General features: G+C 34.1%; 1 long non-coding RNA gene across 1 annotated transcript; it reads left to right on the plus strand.

Annotated features, from left to right (window-relative positions):
- The first annotated feature begins 240 nt into the window (after positions 1–240).
- Positions 241–611, plus strand: LOC137938639 (uncharacterized). Its single transcript, XR_011109889.1, has 3 exons — positions 241–269; positions 396–512; positions 591–611. It is a non-coding gene; the product is annotated as an uncharacterized lncRNA (long non-coding RNA).
- The last annotated feature ends 7276 nt before the right edge of the window (positions 612–7887 follow it).

Here is a 7887-nt window from a genome sequence, read left to right on the forward strand (position 1 = left end):
CATGAGGAACGATCTGCTCCATAAAGCCACTGACTTCTGCAATGGAGATTGGAGCCATCAGAACCGTCGTTTCTACATGTTCTTGTCCCGAACTTCATTGAAATCAGTAAACAAGCTCAGAGGTTACTCTTATTTTGTGAGGTCTTCCTTTCTAATAGATAAAGACTAACAACAGCGCGTCTTCTATTACTAATCTTTACTAGATCTTTTGAGCAGACGCCTTCGCCACCGCACACGTTTGACTGGTTCGAGAAGATGATTGGTTTGCGGTGGGTAAGCGAGTCAGAGGTTACTCTTATTTTGTGAGGATGTCTCTTTAGGTCTTCCTTTCTAATAGATAAAGACTAACAACAGCGCGTCTTCTATTACTAATCTTTACTAGATCTTTTGAGCAGACGCCTTCGGGTTTGACTGGTTCGAGAAGATGGTTGGTTTGCTGTGGGTAAGCGAGTCAGAGGTACGGGAGAAAATTTTGGCATAGAGCCGAAGTAGCATCAAAAGCTAACTCTCAGGTAAGTTATTTGGGGCGTTTCTTTTCATTTTCTGATTTTTAATAGGGGCCTGCACTTTTCACTACCATCTCATTCCAGATAAGAGCTCCTCTAAGCCTGGCAAATTGAAGAAAGACTTTTTCAACAATGTAAAGTCTCTTTTCCCTTCAAACCCACCACATCAACTTCCAACCTCTGCTTCACGACCAGCGATCAAACAAAAGATGGTAGAACATATTCCTTCTGCTAGAAGACTTCAAGATGCTGGAATAAAGTTCCAGAAAAATCAGTCCTGGGTTCTCTGATATAACCTTTTACAGAGGTGTCTTAGAAATCCCGTATTTACTTATTGACAAGAGGACTGAATCATTGCTAAGAAACTTGGTCCTCTGGGAGCAAAGTTACCTAACTGTTGGATCATATTTCACCAGCTATGCCATCTTCATGGATTACCTCATCGATACTCAATGAAAGTGGGATAATTGAACAAACATTGGGATCTGAAGAGGAAGTTGCCTCTACTTTCAACGGTTTGGGCTTGAACATTGCCTATGTTGGAGATGACAATGACTTCCTACCTCACTTGTGCAAAGAAGTGAATAAATATTGCAGGAGTAAGTTTTACATGTGGTGGTCAGAGCTAATAGCTGATTATTTCTCTAATCCTTGGACAATTATATCCCTTATAGCAGCATTCTACCTCCTGATGCTTACCACTATTCAGACCTTTTTTTTTCTGCCTATGCTTATTTCAGACCTCCTTAGAGGTTGTTCTTTTAAATTTCTTGGTTGTTTCTTTCTTGTGCAATTTCACATTGTAATATTTGAGTTTGAAAGTCTCTATTAATCAATTGTTGCTTGAATTAGTGTTTGTCTTTGATGCATATCTCTGTTTTTCTTGAGTTCTAGTTGCTACAGGAGTAATTATACCCCTTTCATATGTGAAAGAGAAAGATTTGGCCCTGACCCATACCCATAGTAATCAAAATCAGTAAGGAAAAGAATCTTCCCTAATCTAATTCAATCGAACTTTGTACATAATTATCATTTTTTATCATTGTGTTTTTTATAGGCACAAGATGCAGTGGGTTTATCCTTTGCACCACAATACCTAAAGATTCAACCATGTCCACTTCTTCCCCGGCCACCCATCAGGTAGTTACTATCGAAGCAGTAGAGAAGACTAGCCAACACAAGCTAAAATTTTACTCACTTTTTCATGGACGCCAATAGGGAGTTATATCCTAGTTGTTAGATCTTCTTTAAGCTAAAGTTTTTTTATCCATTAGCTCCATATCAAAATGACTTGCAACACGAGTAGTAAAACAATGGATAATATACTCTCTTATGAAAGAACCATTTCCATCTAATAAGTCACTACATCACAGCTACTATGAAGCTAAAACTCTTTTGCATGGTTTAGGATTCTATTATAATAAGATACATGCAAATAATAAATGACAATCTCAATTTAGAAGGATTAAGAGGAGGATAAGTGCCTACAATGTTCTAATCTAAGGTTGATAGAAGTCAGTCCTTCACAAAGTCTTATAATGTTTCCAACTCAAGCCATAGTGTCAGTGGGTGCTTAGATCAAAACAAACAACCAAAAAAATTAGGTGGTATGCCAAGATGCATGTAGATGAAAAAGATTCATTGATACGTCTGACAGATTCAAAACTAGAGTGTGAATTTGACTAAAAGTACTTTTCATTTGTTACAGACTCAGGAAATATGTATAGGCCTCCAAGTGATGGTTTCAACCTATTTGGCAATATGAGTATATCTTACAGTATATGACCAGTAGTGATGATGTCTTATAGTTTACACCTATGAAAGATAATTTTTTTTTTATGACTTTAGTAAATCAAGAGCTAAAGTCTCCATGTAATAATATTGATGTCTATTTTCTTAGACAAGTTGAATGACTAATGGGAAGAAGGCGTGCAAACCTTTGATACACATACAAGAGAGGTTTTTACAATGCATGTTGCACTTCTTGGACCATAAAAGATTTCTCAACTTACATGTTACTTTTGGTTGGACACTAAAGGAAAATTGGCATGCCCAATGTGTATGACCCAAACATATTGTATGAGGTTCAAACATTAAGGAAAAGAATGTTATTGACATTTTTTACCGATGGACGATAAGTGGAGGAGATAAAAAGTTTGATTGGTTCAGCTATCTGGATGTGAGATTAAGAGACAATTGTAGGAGCTCCCTTATATGTTGTGTGATATAACCCAAGCTAACAAGAAGATGAAACAATCATCTACTGAATTGAATTGGAAGATGAATTGCACATTCATTTGAGTTATGTTATTGATCAAAATTGAGATTATGACACAATCTAGATGTCATGCATATTGAGCAAAACATATGTGAAAGTATTGTGGGCACAATTTTGAATATAATTAGAAAAAAGAAAGACTCTGGAAAAGTTTACTTGACCTGGAAGATATGGGCCTAAGAAAAGAACTTCTTCAAAGAGTTGTCCACGATTCGGTTTATGTCTTCTACATTGTATACATTATCTCAGTAAGTGAAAGAAAAAATTGTTTGTAGTACTTTGTAGCATTAAGTTTTCAAATGGGTATACTTCAAATATATCACAATAAGTCAAGGTGGATTTGTCACATGTATCCAACCTAAGGAGTCATAATTATTATGTAATGATGCAACATTTTCTTCCTATTGGTTTACATGGTTATCTATCCAAAAGTGTATCCACACCAATTATTGAGTTGGGATAATTCTTCAAAGAGTTGTGCTCCATAACATTCAAGGTTGATGTGTTGAAGAAATTACAAGGTGACATCGTAGTAATCCTTTGTAAGTTGGAAAAGATTTTTCCACATCCCTTTTTTTATGTGATGGTTCATCTGATAGTTCCTATTCGATTGAGAGGTTTTTTCACAAATTAAAAATATAGATACAGAATAAACCTCATCCAAAAGGTTCAATCGCTAAGGTATATATTGACAATGAAGCTTTGATATTCTACTTTATGTACTTGGATGAAGTTGAAACAAGATTTAATCAGACAATTCAGAATTACTATGAAGATGTTGATTGCCTCAAGCATGAGCTAAGTGGAAAGACTAAATTATTCTTGGTTTGGTCTCGTATAAAGAAAATGTTGTGGGTTGTACTGAATAACTAGATGAGATCGAAGAATATCTCTTATAAGTGTTTGTCAGTTTCCTCTGGTAAGTTTAGTTATAAAATTTGGCTTTTAATTATTTTTTATTTATGATAAATAGTGAACACAAATTTTTTTTTCAAAGAGAGTGTACAACAAATCTGGATGAATGGCACTAAGAGGAATTTGCCCATAGGTTTAAATATAAGGTTTTTTGTGTCTATTAAGTATGTATGGCTCACGTACAAGGTTAGATGCAAGTTAATATCTCTAATGATATCTGTAGAATTTAGGATCTCATTAAAAGAACTTTAGATCAACAAGAAAGAAGAAGAAGAAGAAGAGAGAAGGAGAAGACAAGAAGAAGAACGTGGAAGGAGAGAGTTTGGATTAAGGAAAAAGAGGGTTGCGTCAAAAAGAAAAATGAGGGTTGGACGAATTTGTGGAAAGAGAGGAGAGTGCTTCAATGCCCTACCTCTTAGCCAATGCCTTTATTTATAGTTTTACAATGCCCTTAGGGCTACAACTTGATAAAACATAAGACATAAAAGGAACACATATTTACACTTCTATGCCATCTTTATGGAAAGTACCATTTTTTACACATATGCCACTCCTTTGATGTGTGGACTTCTTGTCTTGAGCTCGTGGGCTTGAACCCATCTTCCAACACTTCCCCTCAAGCTGGAGGAGAAAAAACATCATAAATACCCAGCTTGCCACATATAAACGATAGGATTTTAGATGTAACAGGTTTAGTGAGAATATCAGCTACTTGCTCTTGAGATGACACATGTTTGAGAGAGATTATTCCTGCTTGAAACTTCTCCTGTATAAAATGACAATCCACCTCAATATGTTTAGTTCTTTCATGAAAAACTGGATTTGAAGTGATATGAATGGCTACTTGATTATCACACTGTAGATTCATGGACCCCTTTTTATAAAAAGTTCGGTAAGAAGGGTCCTGATCCATAAAAGTTCACTAACGGTATGGGCCATAGCTCTGTATTCTGCTTCGGCGCTAGATCTTGCAACCACTTTTTGCTTCTTACTTTTCCATGTAACCAAGTTTCCCCCAACCAGAGTACAATATCATGATGTAGAGTTTCTATCATCAAGAGATCCAGCCCAATCTGCATATGAGAAGCCTTCTATTGTGAAGTGCCCATGTTTTTTATACAGCAATCCTCTTCCTGGAGCTCCTTTTAGATAACGTAATATTCTCTCTAAAGCCTGCCAGTGGGTAATTTATGGTTTGTGCATGAATTGACTCACCACACTTACAACATATGATATGTCTGGCCTAGTTACCGTGAGATAAACCCAAGAGGAAAGTTGGGAAGAACAAAAAAAAATACATATCAAGAAGTTCTCCCCCATTCCCCACATTAGATGCCACTATTACAATGAGATGGGTCACTATGCCCATATTTGTCAAGTAAAGAATGCAAATGGCATAAAAAAAGTTGGGTACCCAAGACAACTGGAAAGGTTATGATAACCCAAAAGAACATGGTGTTGAAGAGCATATATGGAAGTCTTACATGACTCTCACAATAAAAAGTCTCACAGAGCCAAAATTAATATGCTGAAGTTTTACAAGAGTTTCATAGGAGGTCTGACAGAAAGGTCTTAGTTAAAAGTGTTTTAGTTATGTTAGTTTTCCATTTATATTTAGTTGTTTCATTATTATAAGACTTATCTTTAAGTGTTAGACTTTTTTGTAACTGGGACAAGGGTAGTTTAATAATAAGTGGATTCAACTTATTTACTCTATTATAAAAAGAGTCTCATTGTACATATATTACAAAAAGTCGATGAAGTATTTAAGTTTTCTTGAAATTCAACATGGTATTAGAGCAGGTTCTATGATTTGACACAATCAACCAACATAGATAATGGGATACTTTTTTTATCTATCATCTCAAGTAGTTTAGGTTCATATTCTTTCTTTTTTTTTCTTTTTTTTCATGTCCTAGTACTCGTTGTTTTCTTGGTGTTAGCACCTCCATACTGAACTTTTCATATTGAAAATTATATATTTACGAAAATAACTTTGAGCCTAGTTTCCAACTCAAAATTAAATTGCTCAATCAAAGTTTTTTATATAGAGAAATTGATATTTGAAAGAGCAAATGTCAAATTGCAAGAGAGGTTCGAGCTATAACAAAATGCTTCAAATTTTGAGGAATTTTACGCCATCAAGAATGAGACTTTATATGAAGAATTATATCTCAAAAGATAGATTTATAAGTCTATTTTCTTTCTGATTAAATTAATTCTGAAAATGAATTTTCTAGAGGGAGATATCAATATCAGAAGAGTCAATGGTCATGCTAGACAAAGAAAAAAGTGTACTCAATTCGAACAGATTATAAACTCCGAAATATAGCAGATTATTTATCTCAAAATAATTATATTTTATGAGTAAAAGTTATACTTTTATGAATGGTAGCAAAGTCTAGTTTCATAAGGAGAAATTTTTATGTCAATCTGATCTATATGTAATGAGATATTTGTGTTGGAATCAGCAACTATCATGCTTCAAAATGAAGAAAATAAAGAGGTCATAACAGATTCAAGAACAAAGTTTTTTCTATAAAATTAGGTATAAAATTAAATATCTTTGAGTTTAGTTTCATGCCAACAAACAGTTTGTGATTCTGATTTGTATTGTGATAGATATTGATATCATAAGTAGTAAAGGTCAGTTTTACAAAAAATCTCTTTATTTTCCCTATTTTATCTCCTATTATTTCTCCATGCATTGGCAAGGATTGAGTTTCCTTTTCTCTTAGAATCCTAATTTTTTACAAAAATTCTCTTCTAATAAGAGAGTTTTGGTCATAATTAATCACTCCATGATGTGCTCGTTCAAGATATGCAGAAATTTCTAGGTTTGATGTTGTTTTCAAATTTTACATTTTTTGTTACTTGTATCTTATGCATCGTCAACTAAAAAATTGTGGTTACCCCTAAAAAAAGTTATACTTGGCCAAATTTATTAAGTTCTACCATTATAGTCTCCCCTACTTTTTTTTTTTTTTAAAAAAAGCTCTCTTTGGAAGTATTAGTGTTTCATAGTCGCCTCATTTTGGATAAAATTATTTTCATCAAGTATTTCTTTAGTTTATCGAGTTGATTTTTCACCACTTCAAAGCAATGTCTAGACCCACTACCTAAAGAGTATAGGAGTGTGTCCAACATCTTGTTTTACTCAAGTCTTTTATTCTTCAGCCAAGAGGTGATTTGTGAATGAACTACCATTAAAAAAGTGAGTAATCACTTTGTTAAGACCTAAAGTTGGGTCATTTTTCTATTTTAAAAATTGACTAAAATGTGTTTCAGACTATGACCATTTTGACTTGTGTATGGAGCTTTTTTTGTAAGGCTAGGAGTGATTTTCTTCTCCTACATTGTAATTTGTCCAAGTTGGTTTCTATGTTTTTTTTATCCCCAGATTGAGATGGAGAAGTAGAAGAAGTACAAGAAAGGGGTATTTTGTTCCAAATAATGTGGCAAATTTTATGTAACTAAAATATTCAAGAGAGGGGGAGAACAAATGATGAAGATTTAACATTTATGAATAATTTCTAGCCAGTGAAGATTGAAGACCTAGAATCCTTTTCATCGCAAGTTGAATTTATAGACTCTACCTTGAGGGGAAATGTTGAAAAACATATCTGGAAGAGCCTTACATGAATTTCAAAATAAGAAGTCTCATAGAGCTAAAATTAATATGGTGGAATCTTATAGGAGTCTCCTAGGAGGAGGTCTCACTGAAGAGTCTCATTTAATGGTGTTTTGGTTGTGTTAGTCTTCTATTTATATTTAGTTGTTCAATTGTTCTAGGACTTACATTTTATTGTTTAACTATGGGTGTAACTAGGATGATGGTAGTTTAATTGTAATTAGATTCTACATGTTTCCTCTATTCTAAATAGAGGCTCATGGTACTCAAATTACAAAAAATTAATGAAGTATTTATGTTTTTTAGAAATTCAACATATGGGCAAACAAATTTGGTAGCCCAAACCTCCTAGTGCATCAAAATGTCATTCTAAAGGGACCCCAACTTAAAATGGATCTCTAAGAGTTAAAAAAAAATTGTGATGTAGATTTGTATCTAAGCCAAGGCACCGAAAAATGTTTGGATTTTGGATAGTGGTTGCTTGAGGCACATGACCGGTGATAAGAATAAAGTCATTGAACTCAAACCTAAAGATGGCGGTCACGTAAATTTTGGAG

This window comes from Aristolochia californica, unplaced genomic scaffold (genome assembly GCF_029961685.1).
Source record: "Aristolochia californica isolate CCGP_79_NKW_82.1479 unplaced genomic scaffold, dmAriCali1.0.hap1 SCAF_8, whole genome shotgun sequence".
Taxonomy (NCBI): Eukaryota; Viridiplantae; Streptophyta; class Magnoliopsida; order Piperales; family Aristolochiaceae; genus Aristolochia; species Aristolochia californica.